We start from the raw sequence: 15,007 nt of genomic DNA on the forward strand, positions 1-15,007 counted from the left end.
TCTCTCTCCCGTTTCCCCGTTCCCCTCTCTCTCTCTCTCCCCGCGGGGTGCCGGTTCCGCCGCCGCCGCCGCTCTGTGCGCAGGCGCGGGGCCCCGCCCCCGCCGCCGCTCGCGGTGCATTGTGGGACACAAACAAAGTGCCCGGGCGGCGCGCGCGGGAGCTCGGACGGAGGCGCGCGCGCTCCCCCCTCCCCCCCGCGCCCCCCCCTTCCCCCGCGTGCACGCGCAGCGCGCGCGCCCCTCACGCCCCTTCGCGCGGGGGGGTCGCGCGCCCCCCGCTCTCTCCCCCCCCCCCCCCGCCCCCCCCCCCCTCCCCCGGGTTTCCCGCGCGCCGCCCGAGGGGGAGGCGGCGGCCTCCGCCCCCCCCGACAACATCCCGCTCATCCCGGTCAGCCCGCCGCCTCCCGGCCCCGCCGTCATGGCCCCCAGATAGCGGCCCGGCCTCACCGACCGCCCGCAGGTAACCGGGGAGCGCGGCCGGGCCTGGAGCGGGAGGGGGCCGGTCGGTGGCGCGGCGGCCGCTGGTGCCCCTCGGGGGCGGGGGGCGGGAGGGATCCGGCTCCGGCCCCTCTCCCTCCCTTTCAGACCCGTCCCGGCCCTTCCCGTCCCGTCCATTCCCCCGTGGCTCCCGTCCGTGCCCCGCGGCCCCGGGGCTGCGCTCGCCCCCCGGGGGATCCCATTGCGCGGTGCACAGCCGCTGTGTCCCCCTCCCGCGGGGCCGTGTCAGCCCCGCGCCTCGCCGAGCGTTCCCGGGCGGGGGTGTCTCCCGTCTGAGGGTGTCACCTTTCTCCGGGGGTGTCCCCTGTCCCTTCTGCCGCTGCCTGGGGGTGTCACCTCCCTCTGGGATGCCCCTGCCCCGCGTCCCCGTGTTCGGGGTGTCCCCCGTGCCGGTGCTCTCCCCGCCGGGGTGTCCCGGCCCCGGGGGAGCCGCCGTGGCTGCCGGAGCCTGCGGGTGCACACGCGAACCTGGAGTTCGCAGGGCTGTGGGGGGGAAGTTGTGTTGTTTCCTGCATCCCAACGGGATACCTGCTGCCCCCAGTGCCGGCTTATGGGAGGAAATAGAGGGATTCCCACTAGCCGTGAGGCACAGCTTCTGTGCCTTTGTTGTTGTTTGTTTTTTTCCCTACAACAGCCCCTTCTGCACATTCCTCAGTGTCCATCTGCCAGGGTCTGCTGCTCTGCCTCTGTGTCCACGCACCATGAGGGTGTCACAGTGCTCATCTGCCAGGAACTGCTTCGTGTTTTTCTGCTCTCCTTCCATCTCTCCAGAGTCATTTTCCTATATAAACACGATCAGCAGGTTCTGGGAGGGTATCATCTGTTTCTTGCTTGCCAAAAGCCTGGTGTCTCCTTTAACACACCCAGGGTACTGGTGCCTCCCAAAATCTGCTGGACCTCTTTCCATGGGGTCAAGCACAGCCTGTTAAATCCCACACCTCAGGGGGCTCCTGCCTGGCTGCAAAAGCTGCTGAGGTTTCCCCCCACCCACTGAGACACATCCTCCTCCAAAGCCTAAGGGATGAGTCCTCCACCCATCCTGTGTGCTGTGGAGCCTGCTGTGCCCACTGCTGAGGGCTGTGTGTCCCCTCCTGCATCCTTGCTGATGTGTTTGCACCCCCAGGGCAGGTGCAGCCTTGCTGCAGGCAGGCATTCCTCATGCATGTGGAGGTTTCTCCATGAGTCCTTTCACATCTTGAATGTTCCCACAGATGCCCAGTGCCAGCTGTTCCTGTGCTTGCTCCCATCACCTCCTGCATGTGCCAGAGAGGTCAGCCCTGTTCCCATCTCTGCTCTCCTTGGCTGCCTGTTGCATCTTCCATGGCTGAAACTTCCCCCTTTTCCTTCCTGGGCCCTGCTGATCCTGCAGTGGGAGACTCTCAGGTTAAGCCTGCCTTGGTTTTTGCTTTGACTTTGGGGTTTCCTTTGCTGAGCAGTCCAGCAGAGTAAAATCAAGTAGTGTGTGTACTTCCTAGGTATCAGCACATTCCATGAGTCTAAAATACCATCACTTTCTCTTTTTCTGGTCATAGAAATAATTTGTCCACTCCAGGCCCTTCCAGTGCCTGAAGAGTTTCCAAGGCAAGCAGGAGAGTGACTTTTGACAAGGCCATGGAGTGACAGGACAAGAGGGAATGGCTTCAAATGACAGAGGGCAGGGTTAGATGGGATATTGGGAAGGGATTCTTCCCTGTGAGGGAGGTGAGGCCCTGGCACAGGGTGCCCAGAGCAGCTGTGGCTGCCCCTGGATCCCTGGGACTGCATTCTGGGCCAGGCTGGACAGGGCTTGGAGCAGCCTGGCCTAGTGGAAAGTGTCCCCTGGGCTAGTGGAAGGTGTCCCTGCCCATGGCAGGGGAGTTGGACATGATCCTTAAGGTCCCTTCCAACCCAACTGTTTTGTGATGTTTCTAGAATCACTACTGTCATCATCTGGTACTCTGGGTTTGCCATACCCCTGTGGGGAGATTCTCAGTTTTCCTAGTCACACGTTTGCCCCTGCTTTCTTTCTGTGCTTCTGCCTGATAGGAAGCTTTTCCTTTCCCTTTTAAAAATTTTTATTTTATTTATTCTTGGGGTGTATCCACCAGGTATCCACATGGCAGCTCTTACTGAGGTAGAGGTCACCCAGTTCACTCCTGAGCTGGTCCCTGGCTCCGAGCTGGACGTTTCCATCGATGAGGTGCTGGTTATTTGTCACATGTGGCACTGCTCTGTGGACCCTGCAGGGTGGTGCTGAGTGGGATTGAGTCCTGTGCAGGCAGGTCACACATCAGCACCCAGGAGTCTCTCAGGGAATTGGGAGTGCAATGTGCTTTTCTTCTGCCCTCGAGGTCTGCTACTGCAGCTTGATGTCTGCACGTGGTGCAGATCCAAGGTGTGATGAGCCTGGGGACCTTGCCTGGGTTTAAGTGCAGCTGTTGAGGAGGTGGAGCTGAACCTGGCAGCTCAGACACAGCTCTCCCAGTGTAAATGCCTCCACTGATGTCCAACTGTTTACTCCAGGAACCAGTTACAATGCTCTAAGTGCCTCTCCCTTGGGACTACTTCTGTTTAAACAGCTGGTTTTAATCCAAAGCTTTAATTGGTGCTGACACTCCAAGCAGTGTCTTTCCATGGGAAGGGAATTTCCAGTCCCACTTTAGTCTCCCCAGGTGGATGATGCATGGATGCTGAGGGAGGATCATGCTTGGGGGGTTTTGTCCTGGTTTTATTTACAGCGTGAGAGAATTCCTGCCTCTCTGACTGTGAGGTTTGGAGGGGGGAGACTGTCCTTACATATTCCTTCTGCAGTACGTAAGAGGAGTAGTCAGAGGGTGAAACTGAACCCTTGCCATGTTTGTTGCAACAGGAGGTTAATCATAAACTCTGGCACTTTCCAAAGGGGTGCTTTCATTCTGCAGTGTTGGTGGAGAATTGTGCTGCTCCGAGGGTCGGCTCGGCTGTTTGCCAAGAGGACCTAGAGCAAAACAGCTTCCCCTGTCTGAGGCTGAACAACCACCCTGATGTTGGGTTTGGTTGTATCCCACAACTTGCTGGAAGGAGATTTTGTGTCTTTATGGCCTTTCTGTGGAAGGATGTGCGGTGCTTATGGCTGGTGAGGTGTTTGTGTGGCCAGCATCAAGTCTTGAGTCCTTCACACTTGTGTGGGGTATTTCACATCAGTATTTCGCTGGCCTCACCCGTTCTATCTGCTAAACTTGTTTTTCAGTGAGCTTGGAGAACATCTGAGTGTATTCCTAGGAGAACATCTGGTGATATATGTAGCTTCACTCCTTTTAGGGATTGTAATCCACTAGTTTAAAGAAAAAGAAAATGAACCTGTGACAAAGCAATGGTGCTTTTGCTGCCATGTGACGAGGAAGGAGATGTCCCCTGACGTAGAAGGGATTGTCTGTTGACATTCTTCTCCCTCTCCCGGTTATAAGTAGGTTATCCCTGCTCAAATTATGCAACTGTGCAGACAGCCAGACTTCAGGAATTCCAAATACTTCAATGTGTCAAGTGCTGACTTCTAAATTAAATGCCACGGTTGCAGAGCGTGTTCACAGTCTGTCGCTTGAAATACGACATCAATCTTGGAATCGCGTGTGGCTGAGAAGGGGCAGCAACTTAATTGCTTGTTTCTTCCAAGAAGTGTTGTGTGAGGCTGCAGGAGCCAAACTGGGTGGGAGATGTGCCTCTACCTGTGACACTGTTTCCATATGGAAGTCAGCAGTTACAAGCAGAAAAAAAACTACTGAAAACATTGATTTATGTAACGAATTGAAATGCTTCATTCTCTGGCTGTGGCTGTTGCCTCAAAGATGCAGTTTTCAGCATCTACATCTAATTAAATAGTTGTGTGCTTATTGCTAAGTAAACATAGGAGTCCGTCACTCCTTGCCTGGGAGAGCAAATTGATTCTCCTAATGGTTTCAGTGGATGAAAGCAGGTGTCTAGGACTGCTTTGTGTAAGGTGCTGAAATGAAATGGTGGTGGTAGGAAATGAGCTGCAAACCTGATAAAATGGGGTGACAGGAAATGTAAACGCTCAGCATTTCATTCAATTCTTACATTCCATTTAATCAAGTGAAGGAAGTGACTTTAACTGTGCATTATTTGTAAATATCGTGTTCTTAATGCCTTCCACTTCAGAGCTGGTGAAATCATTATTTCACATGAGCACATTTAGCAGAGGATGTGAACAATGGGATAATAAGTGCTGCAAAAAGTGTGTTGGGCTCAGCATGTGGTCTGTGACAGTGGCCAGGAGTAAATCATTAGGGGAGAGTGGAGCAGCAACCCCGGGCAGCTCAGGCATCATCCCCAGCTCCTGGTTTTGAGGTGGCCTGAGCAAGGGGTCTGAGCTGGCAGTGCCTGTTGGACCTGTCCTGGAGGGCATTGCCTAAACATTTCCAACAGTTTATACCTGGAGCTTCCACAAAATACCCTGTGAATACCCTCAACTTGTACAAAAATAATACCTGGCTTCTGGGGTTTTTTTTGCTTCTTTTTAGTCTGTAATCTCATTGAATCCCTCATACTTTTTGTAGTATGAGAAGGAATAAAGGATCTTTTTTGCATCAGCACCTCATTTGTGATTTTACAGGTCTCAGTGTTCTCAGTTTTCTCTCTTTGGGTTCTTTTCCTTTTCCAAGCTGCATTGTCCCAGTCTGTTTAGTACATCTGTCTGCAGAGGCAGCTCTTCATCACTTGGTTTTTTTTTTTTTGAGCTCTGCTATTGTTTTGAGGTGATTTGGCCACAACATTTGTTTGTTTGCTTTACCCAAGAAGACTGAATAAAGGGAGATGTGCTTTCTAATAAAGGGATACTTTGTAGCTCCTCTGTGATAATATTATAAACATTTACTATGTGTAATGTTTTATATTCAAAGTGCAAATGAACACAGGAATCATAGTGAGAGATATTGTAGTGGAAATACAGATACTAAAGAAGATCTTAGTTTACAAATACAGCTACAGATGGCCGTTGATAAGGAATTTTCTATTTGGGTATTACCAAGAGAGCATTATGGAAAAAACTACAGTTGTGGTGGATACTTGCCAGAGTTAAGTGTGGAGGCACTGGAAGCCTGAAGATGCCATGGAGACCTAAGAGTCCCAGAAATGACTCGTGGTGGGTTAAGGGACACATTGCTCCCATGTTAGGGACAGATACTGACAGTGTTGAAGCTCTGTGGTCTGACAGTTCCTGCAGTTTTCTTTCAATGTCTTGTTTTGGTTGTTTTAAGTGGATAAATACCCCTGTTTTGAAATACCTACTGTGAGAAGTTTCTGTAAAATGTTGTTAAAGATGCTGGAGGCTTAAAAAAAACCCACAAAACTCTCCTTATGCCCAGCACAAACTGTGGATATGGTTCTGCCAGGCCAGCTTTGGCCATACAAGGGCAGACAGCTCCAGCCTGTGGAGTTGCTGCTCACCTGATAAGGTGATTTGTGGATAAATACAAGCACTTTTAGATTTTGGAGCCAAGAAGAACTCCTTTTAGGCATTTATCTGCATAAATGAGTCATTAGGAAAATAAAGGTACACGTAGTGCTGAAAGGGTGATGACACAACCACATTCCTGCCTTGCTTGAACTTGTTGAGGATTCTTTCTAGCTGCTTCCGTTGGAAGGTGGCTGTTGTTGATGTGTCTGTGACACCTTGGCTGCTGGCAGCAGTCCCTGCTGGCTGGGTCAGCAGTGCCTGTTCTCCTCCCTGGATCACACAGGATCTGAGACTTTGCCTTGATCTCTCCCTTCTGCTCTTTACTGAGCTTTTTCTTCTGTGTTGCTTCCAGCACTGGGGGTGTTTATGGGGCTGCTGTGCTTCAGGGAGAGTTCAGATATGCATTGCCCTTCAGAAAAAATCATTTCTTATAGTTAATGTAGATTTCATTAGGGTGTAATGCTTCCTGGAATAAAAGTGAGAGAGAAAAGCTGTCATTTTGTGTAATAAACCTGAATATTTCAAACAACCAGTCAGTTGACAGGTAAGCTTTGTGCTCAACTAGTAAAAACTAGCACTTAGCCAAATTTGGTTGTGACAAACTAACTGTTTGTGGTGTGCCTTCCAGTCTCTTATTTCTGTCAAATGGGGAGACAAGGGAGTGGATTCCAGGGACATTGAGGTGGGAGGCATGGTTTGGGGGATAGTGGAGAGGAGGCACTCTGCACTTTGGTTGTTTTTGGTGTAATGCACCCCTGATTTTGCCTTGGAGAAAAGGAAAATATAATGTATGGGGACCAACAGATGGGAGAGTTTTGTTATTTTTGTCTTTTTGATTCTTTCAGAGATCCAGAGGAGTAGTGCTACCAAAACAATCTTGAGCCATACTGCTTTGCTGTGCCATTTTTCCCGATATTTATTCCACATGCCATCACCAGAAAGGGCTTGGAGATTCTTGTTTTTGTGACTAATTTGGGAGGCTGGCTTGAATAGTCTTCCTCATGTGTATTTTTCCTGATTGCTTGTTGATATGCTTGCAGAGCTTCTGAAAGTGAAGGCTCAGATGCTGTGGGTAGCCATGGTAAAACAAGAAAAAATAGCTTTCTGGAATTAGTTTAAATTAGCAGGTTGCTGCTGTTGCTGCCACGTGCAAATGAAAGTAATATATGGACATTTTTTGGCAATTTGCAGTACTTAGAAAATTTAATATTCAGTTGGGGGTTTTTGTACTGTTGTTAAAGACCGAGGACTATAAAACTGCAGCCTTGCTTTTTATTACACAGAGTGGGAAATGGTCATCTAACAACTTCTGTACACTAAGAAATTTGGGAAAAACTTCACCTGAATTTGCATGGAGCAAAAGGATAAAAAACTTACTGAGATCCCATAAAAATTATGCATGAACAGTGCCATGGAAAGCGTGGTTAAATTTGAATGTGTGCCTTAAGGCTGTAACACATCAGCCCATTCACTGTAAGCTGATTTCATTCTGAGGCACTTCCCTGCATAAGGATATGATGAGGACTCAGTTCACTTGTTGCTTTTATTCTACCCAAAAAAAAAACCCCAAAAAGCAAAAAAGTAGAGGTTTGTTTCCTATGTTGATAGCACATTTAGTCATTTGATCATGTGTTTTTTGGGGAATTGGTGAAAACCAAAAGTACAGGGTAGTGAATCTGCTGTGAAATATCCCAAAACACTCTGTCTAGTGAAGTTCACACATTCATTTTTATTATGAGAATGAAGGTAATTCAGTGTGGAACAAGACCTTTTCACAGTTCCTGCTCATATTGTTAAACAAGCCTCAGTTTTAAGTGCTGTCAGAAAATTGCTTTTATGTGCTGTAAGGAATGCTAACGTGAGATTCCTACAATGCAGAGTTGAAAGCACCAGAGGCTGGGGAAGGTGGCATTTATCTGGTTTGCTTATTCAACCTTGTGAAAGCTATATTAGGCACATAAACTTTCTGCACTACACTGCAGCTTCAAAAAAGCAACAAGTTAAATCTGGGTCCTTTGAAGTAGTGAATAGTAACATTCTGTTCTCCAGAAGTGATGACTTCAAATGATCACACCAAAACTCAAAAAGCTGTCATGGCTGAGGAAAACAAGACAATTCTCCCCAGATAAATCTTATTTCAGTGTATCACTGTTGCATGAAACGTGGGTTTTGTTGGAGCCAGCAAACTTCAGTTATGTAGAAAGGCAGAGAGTCTTAAAAAAGGACATAGATCTTCTTTCTCTATCTGGAAATGATCTCAGGAAACTTCTTACTGTTGCAGAAAAGCAGTCTGTGGCGTCAGATCCGTTTCTATGCAGCAGGCACTACTGTCCTGCCCTGATTATTGTAATCTCTGCTTTTAATTAGATGCTGAGATTAAGAGCTGTTGTGCTGCTCAGTGCCCTCGATGTGTTCCCTGGCAGTTCTGCCTGCTCCAGTGTCCTGGTAAAGGAAGATGCCCTGAGAAGATCTAAGCACAGTTTACTTAAGGGACAGCTGCAGAGAAGAAAAACACACCAAAACCCCCTTCTTGAGACTCTTTTAGGAGGTTAAAATAGATATTGACAAATCCCTGGCAAGAAATCAGGCATTGCAGCAGGCTGCTGTTCTGTGTGCCTTTTACTTAGCTGTTAATTTCATCTAACAGTATGGAGATCTTACTCTAAAGTCACTTTTAACTCATTAGCTTCCAGTTCACAGCTCAAGTCCATTCTAGCTCCCTAATGTATCATGCCAAATGTTAAATTCATGCTCTTGGATTTCCCATGAATTTTGTTCTGTTCCTGGGACTCCAGTTCTCAGTCATTTGTTTTGTGGGTTGTGCTGATGATACACCTTAACCTTTTGATCAGCATTTTCTGAGCCAGTGTCTTGGAGGTATTTGCTGAAATGAGTTCTTATGGCACTCCATAGGTGAATGCTTCAATCTGTTATCCAAGTACATGAATTTCTTTCAGCTGGCTCCTTACCTTCAGTTTGCCTGTTCATCTGTGTGTTTGCACTAACAGCTCTATTTGTCATGTTAGTCAAACATTTAATGAAGTTCTCATCATAGCTGGTGTTTCCTCTTTCTCTGAAAAATACATTATCAATTCAGCTTGAGACACTCTAACTTCAGTAAACACAGGTGGTATCCCAATTTCTGTTTGTTTTCTTATTCTTCATTCTTTTTTTCTTCAGTTTGTTTTCATTTGGCTGGGTTTGTGCACTTGTATACAAACACCTGCAATCATGTGTCTTTGAGAGATGAAAACATCTCTATATTTTTTAATAATCAGACCTTGTACACTAAATATTTGAGAGATGAAATTACCATAGTGCTAATGTTGCCAAGCTTATTTGCAGGTGTGCACCACAAAATGAGACAGTCTTTGAACAGTCCTGCCTCTTCTCCTGGTACACTGACACCTTTTCCCTGGGAATTAAAGTATCACTATTTAATCACAGCACTGTCTAATGGAAACACTTTTAGACTGGCTTCTAATGAAAGGAGTGGTAACATGTTTTACACACCTACAACATGACATTTAATCTGCAGGTTTTATCTGTGCCAGGAGTTGTAGCTATGCTTTAATCTTGCTGCATTAATCCAGCACACTCAGAGCCTGTGTTCAGAGCCCCAGGTCGGCTCTCAGGGATTCCCAAGCGTTTGGTTTACAAGCTGTTGCCAGCTCCCAGCTTTTCCCATCAGTCAGGAGGGTCTGTGCTCAGCCATGGCCAGTTTCAGAGCTGTGCAGATGAATTTCCATTGCCCTGAAGCCAACAGGAGCATTTAGCAGTTGAAACTTCACTGTGGACAACTTAACTTCCAGCCCTGTGACATTTCTGCAGTTCATAATGTCCCCATTTATCTGTGTGTTGGTTTTCACTCTAGACCTGCTTCATGGCAGGACCACAACTCTCATTTGCCTGTGACATAACTGATGTGCAATTCCTGCCATAAAAATTAAAAAGAGAGAATTGAAGTAGAATTGAACTCTCCTGCCAATTTGAGATCAGAGGAGAAAGTCTTGCAGGCCCCTTCCTGTAGGCCATACATCAGGGTTGATAAGGGACAAGAATAAATCTAGAAGTGTCACTTTCATGAGGAAATGACAAGCCAGAGCTGCAGGAGAATCTGCTGCAAGTATGTGGCTGCTGGTGAAGTTAATGAATGTGGCCTTGGAATCTGTAATTATTATAGTCAGACAGACGAGTGCTTAATTCTGCCAGATGGGAGAGCTCCACTCTGAGTTCCAGGACATGCCTGGGGGTTTCAAACAGATACACTCTGCAGAAAGGCTCTGGAAGCTGCATCAGCCCAAATAGGTAAGTTCTGTTCTTGTTCTGTTCCATCACTGGGAAGTTTCTGAAGGTTTGTGGATCCCTTTGAGCAGCAGGTTTGGCTTGGTCTGGATGCCCACATTGCCATCTTGAGCCGTGTGCTGGGCTCTCCTCTCCAGGCTGTAATTCTGCTCCTATCAGCCCACACAGGCTCTCTTTAATATCTCCTCTCACACTGTCAGAGAACAACTGCTGAATTTTTACATCCAACTTCTTAATTCCCATGCAAATGACTCGTCAGGAAAACAAACAAAAATCCCTTAGACACGTTGTGCTTTGCCTTAAATGTAGAAATGGCAACTCCTGAAAAATAGTGATGCTTTAACTAATGGTTTGCAGCTTTTTCTTTGCTGTGACCTCACAGTACAGGAGCAACAGCTCTGGGATATGTCTGTGTTGGTTTTAATATTCTAAAATAAAAGTAGTAGACATGTAAATACCTCTTTTCATCACAGTAGATGTTTTGGGTTTTTTTTTAATTTCATATGCTCAGGCAGTCTGGTGACATGAGGAAGACTTTGGTCATCTCACTTTGGAAACTGTAAACCTTTTCTTAGAGTTTTATAGTTTTGAATGAGGACAGCTGAGATATTTGGAATTAAGCAAATATTTCAGATTTGTTCTTGGTCCTTATTGCTTTAACAGCAGCTATTGTGCTTAATATCCATGGTGTAAAAATAAAAAAAAAATCTGCAAAATCATAGAGGAACAGGAAGTACACATAGAGGAACAGGAAGTACACCCTACACAAGTAAGGTGTTGGTTGTCCATCTTTTGGCAAGGGAAGTTAAAATCAAGTACCAGGAAGGTGTAGCAGTGGATTGCAAGGATGGTGCTGTGTCTGACCATACCTCACACCTTGCTGCTGGTGAGAATTAAAACAGAATGCCAAAGTAGGAGGATTCTTTTGCTCTCTCTTGTATAGGAATATGCATGGAGAAGTTAATTAGATCAGCTTTTTTCAAAAAGCTAACAGTGATTAAGGCATTGTTGCCAAAAGCAGAGGCTGGTTTTGAGTGATAAATTGCAGGGGTGATAAGTGGCTGAGAGCCTGGGCACCTCCAAGAGGAGGAGTGTCAGCTCCTGGATTCAACACTCAGCTGAAGTTCCACTCATGCAGACCAGTCTGAGATAATCTGTGCTCTTCTGCTTGGGGAAAGTCTGTTGGTACTGTTCCCTTAAAATGTGTATGTAAATGTTTTCTAATTTTATCCTTTCAGAAGTGTTCTGTTGCAGCTGACATCCCATCTCCACTTTACAATAAAACCATTTTGTAGAGCAAATTGATGGGTTTGGCACCCCACTACTTGTCTCAATGCCTTCACCAGCCCTGAGAATTAAAATGCACCTACTAGATTTGCATCATGCAAATGCATTTTTCCATGATCTGAGTCAGTTTTTTCCTATCCCCATGAAAGATTAATGTTTTTGATAGCAGTGGCAGTGTGAGTCAGAGCTGGAGCTGTGAGCTGGGGCTTTGCCGTGGCCGCACACATCTGCTTTCTCCCTGTGCCATGCTCCAGTCAAAGCTTTTGTTTTCTGTTATTGCAGGGTTTAATTTGGGGGAAACTGCAGAGATCTGTTAGGAATACGAAACATGTATTTCCTGGACACTCTGGGCCTGCCTTTTTCCTGAGCAATTATTTTGGAAAAGGAGCTGTTGGATGCTTTTCACCTTGTCCTTTGCAGATAAACACTGTTCCTGGTCTGCTGGAGGACTTGCAGTAAAGAAATATTGTGTGCTTTTACCTTTATCTCTGTCTTGCCCTGAGGAGGTTTACCTTGGTTGCTGCCAAAAATGGTGGTGGGCCCTGTCACAGCTCAGGATTTCCAGATGTGCAAATCTTCTCAGCAATTTTTTGTGAGGAGTTGCAACCTTGGTTTGTTGACTTTGTAAACCTCAGCTCTTACAGCACTCAGGAGAAACTTACCTAAATGTTTACAAATCTCTTTAAAATTGGGGAATGAGAGTAGCTTATTGTCAGTTTCTGGGAGTGATAAACATTCAGAGCCTCTGATAATTGTGTAGGTTATTTACATTGACCTGGATCAGTTTGAACCACGGCTGCTTCCTGATAGTGTTTTAGTCTCCCTCCATGGAGCTGAAGTTTCGTTCTGGAGTACTGCCTGCCACCCTTCAGCAGCAGCTTCTGGTGGGCTATACCTAAAATTTAGGAAAATCTAAATTCTAGAATTTGGAAAGTCTCTTTGCAAGGAGTTTTCCAGAGGAAGAGGTTGCTGCTTATGAACCAATTTGCCACTGTAGCATCCTTGGAAAGTAAAAAAAAAAAAGATAAATGAAAAATTAAGTGTGGAACAAAGGAAGAGGCTGGGGGGGTGAGTACAGAGCACCCAACAAATGCTCTCTGTGAGCAGCACTAATGGTCATGAAGTCAGTGGCCTCAACAGCTCTGGCACATGAACTTGTCAACAGTGGTGTGCCAAAACCCCAATCTTTACAAAATAAGTGGTCTTGTGAAGTGCAGTATTTTTGGAGTACATTGGGAAAGCACAATGCACTCTTTATGTGCCTTCTGCTGTGAAGGGGAGTATTAGCTGCTCACAATAAATAGGTGGGTTGTAGTATTTCAGCTTTCAGTTTCTTAGGTGAAATTGCTCTTCCATTCCAGCTCCCCAAGAGGAGTTCTCTGGAGTTTCTTACTTGTCATCAGCCACTCTTGGTGGGCAGACAGATACTCCCAGGGAGGTGAGTGTTCAATGTGCAGCTTGAGCCCTGGCCAAGAACAAAACACCTCCAAACTTTAAAACAGAAAGTGCCTGAGCATTGTCCTCTTCTGAGAAGCTGGAGGAAAGGGACACAGGGGCAGTGGCAGCATCCTGGGATATTTCAGTGAAATGGTTTGGACAGTCACAGTCTGGTTCCTGAGCTGAGACCAAGGACTGAGTCAGGTCCAGCACCGAGTGCTCTCAGTTGTTTGCAGGCTGTGGCATCACCTCAGCCCAGTACAGGCTGGAGCTTGGCTTCTCTTGCAGGTTTAACACAACGGGGTTTATGCAGTAGCTCCTGAACACTGGCTCCTTTGTGCACTCACACTTTGGAATCTGCTGTCCTGGAGGAAATTGAACTTCTCAAGCCCAGCACACTTCCCAGAATGGGTCATTTCCCTGGTCCACTCATCCACTGCAGCCAAAGGTTACAGGTTTGCATTCCAGGGATTCCAGAATGCTCCACACTGATGTCATTTTGAGCACAGAACCCTCTGTTTGCCTCTTTTACATGAATGCTGTCAGGTTTGGCAGTGCTGGCTTGAGGTCAAACTAGGTTCACTAACCTGAGTTAAAATATGATTTAAAATAAAGTTTAGAAAGTGCTGCTGATTGATTTGAAACTAGGATGGTGTGGTAGCTCTGGCCAGCAGTTTTGTGAAGTGAACCAGGACAAGATTTATAATGGAGATATACCTTTATTATACCTTTTATTAGGCCAGCTGCTGTTGGGGAAACAGATGTGTGTTTAGATAGAGATAGAGATAGAAATAGCAGACTTGTATTCATCCTGATTGAAGCAGTTGTTCTGATTCAATTATGAACTTAATTATACTTAATTATACTAACCAGTTAATTTGAGGGAGTGAGGGGTGCTGGTACCTGTGTACTGCAGTGAGATGGCAGAGATAAAATGCTCCAGGTCACATGTTTATCCCCGTGGAAGATTTGTCTGTGTCTGGACTGCTGCTGCTGATGGAATGCTGCTCTAACCAGTGCCCAAGGAGGGATCAGCATTAGAAATAAATAATTATATTAAAAAACCAACCAATGATCTGATTTACGCATTATAGTTGGATGAATGTATCTGAGGGCTTGGTGAGCACCAGGGTGGGAATTTCCTAATCGTTTTGAGGAGTTATGTGGCTGTAAAGTGGTATAAAGTCTGTTGGTTTCAGTGTTCAGAAAATGCTGGTGTTTTCATGCTGTGAATTGCCACGGATCGGGATAGGGAGGGTAAAGGTAGGGTGGTGGTTTTGTGGTGCTAAAAATGACTTGTTTTGAAATTGTGTGACTAAGTGAGAAACTGAATGCAAACAGCTCCGTGAGTTTGATCCACTGACTCTTCTAAAATATTATTGTAGATACCATGTTTCAAACCCGATCACATTAGGCAGCAGGTGAATAAGGAGCTAAATTTTGTGTACATGGAAGTAAATAGGTCACATAAGCAATATTTATGAATTCCAATATAATTTATTTTCCATTCACAGTTTCATTACATTATAACATTACACTTACAGTGTACAGTTTCATCTTTGCTGTTTCTAAGCTCAGAAACTTGACACCTGTTGAATCCCAAAACAGTGTATGTGCTGTGGTAGCTGTTGCTAAAACTTGCATTTCAGTAGCCTTGAAACAGTGAGAAATGAGCTGAGTCACTCCAAACTACTTAAAGGTCAGGTCTTCATTTGTGCTCCCAGGTGTTAAAAAAAAAACCAGCTAATTTTCAAATGAATTGTACAAAACATTTGGTACAGTAGCACTTCCCTTCAGACTGCTTTTGGCTAATAGTGGACAAAATTGTCCTTACTCTGGAAACCCTGAAGTGCTCACATTTGAATTCTCAGCTTGTTCAGGGATGAATGCTGTGATGGTGATTGCTCACATGTTTCCAGGGCAGGAATGCATTCTGGAAAAACCATTCTCTCCAACTGTAAATGTCTGTGTCAAAGTTAAATACGGACTGAAGTGTCCCACTGTGAATATTTTTAAAACCTGTGAAAGTGTCTTTGAATTTTGCTGTGT

General features: G+C 46.0%; 1 protein-coding gene across 4 annotated transcripts in view; it reads left to right on the top strand.

Moving 5' to 3' along the window:
• Positions 1-381: 381 nt before the first annotated feature.
• The window catches only part of ZBTB44 (zinc finger and BTB domain containing 44), a 37,921-nt gene continuing 23,295 nt past the window's right edge, over positions 382-15,007 (top strand). For all 4 annotated transcript variants that reach the window (XM_084221589.1, XM_084221590.1, XM_084221591.1 and 1 more), the window contains exon 1: positions 382-460. The gene's annotated coding sequence lies outside the window, so the exon portion shown is untranslated. The remainder of the gene's footprint in view (positions 461-15,007) is intronic.

This window comes from Fringilla coelebs (assembly GCF_963513975.1).
Source record: "Fringilla coelebs genome assembly, chromosome: 25".
Classification (NCBI taxonomy): Eukaryota; Metazoa; Chordata; class Aves; order Passeriformes; family Fringillidae; genus Fringilla; species Fringilla coelebs.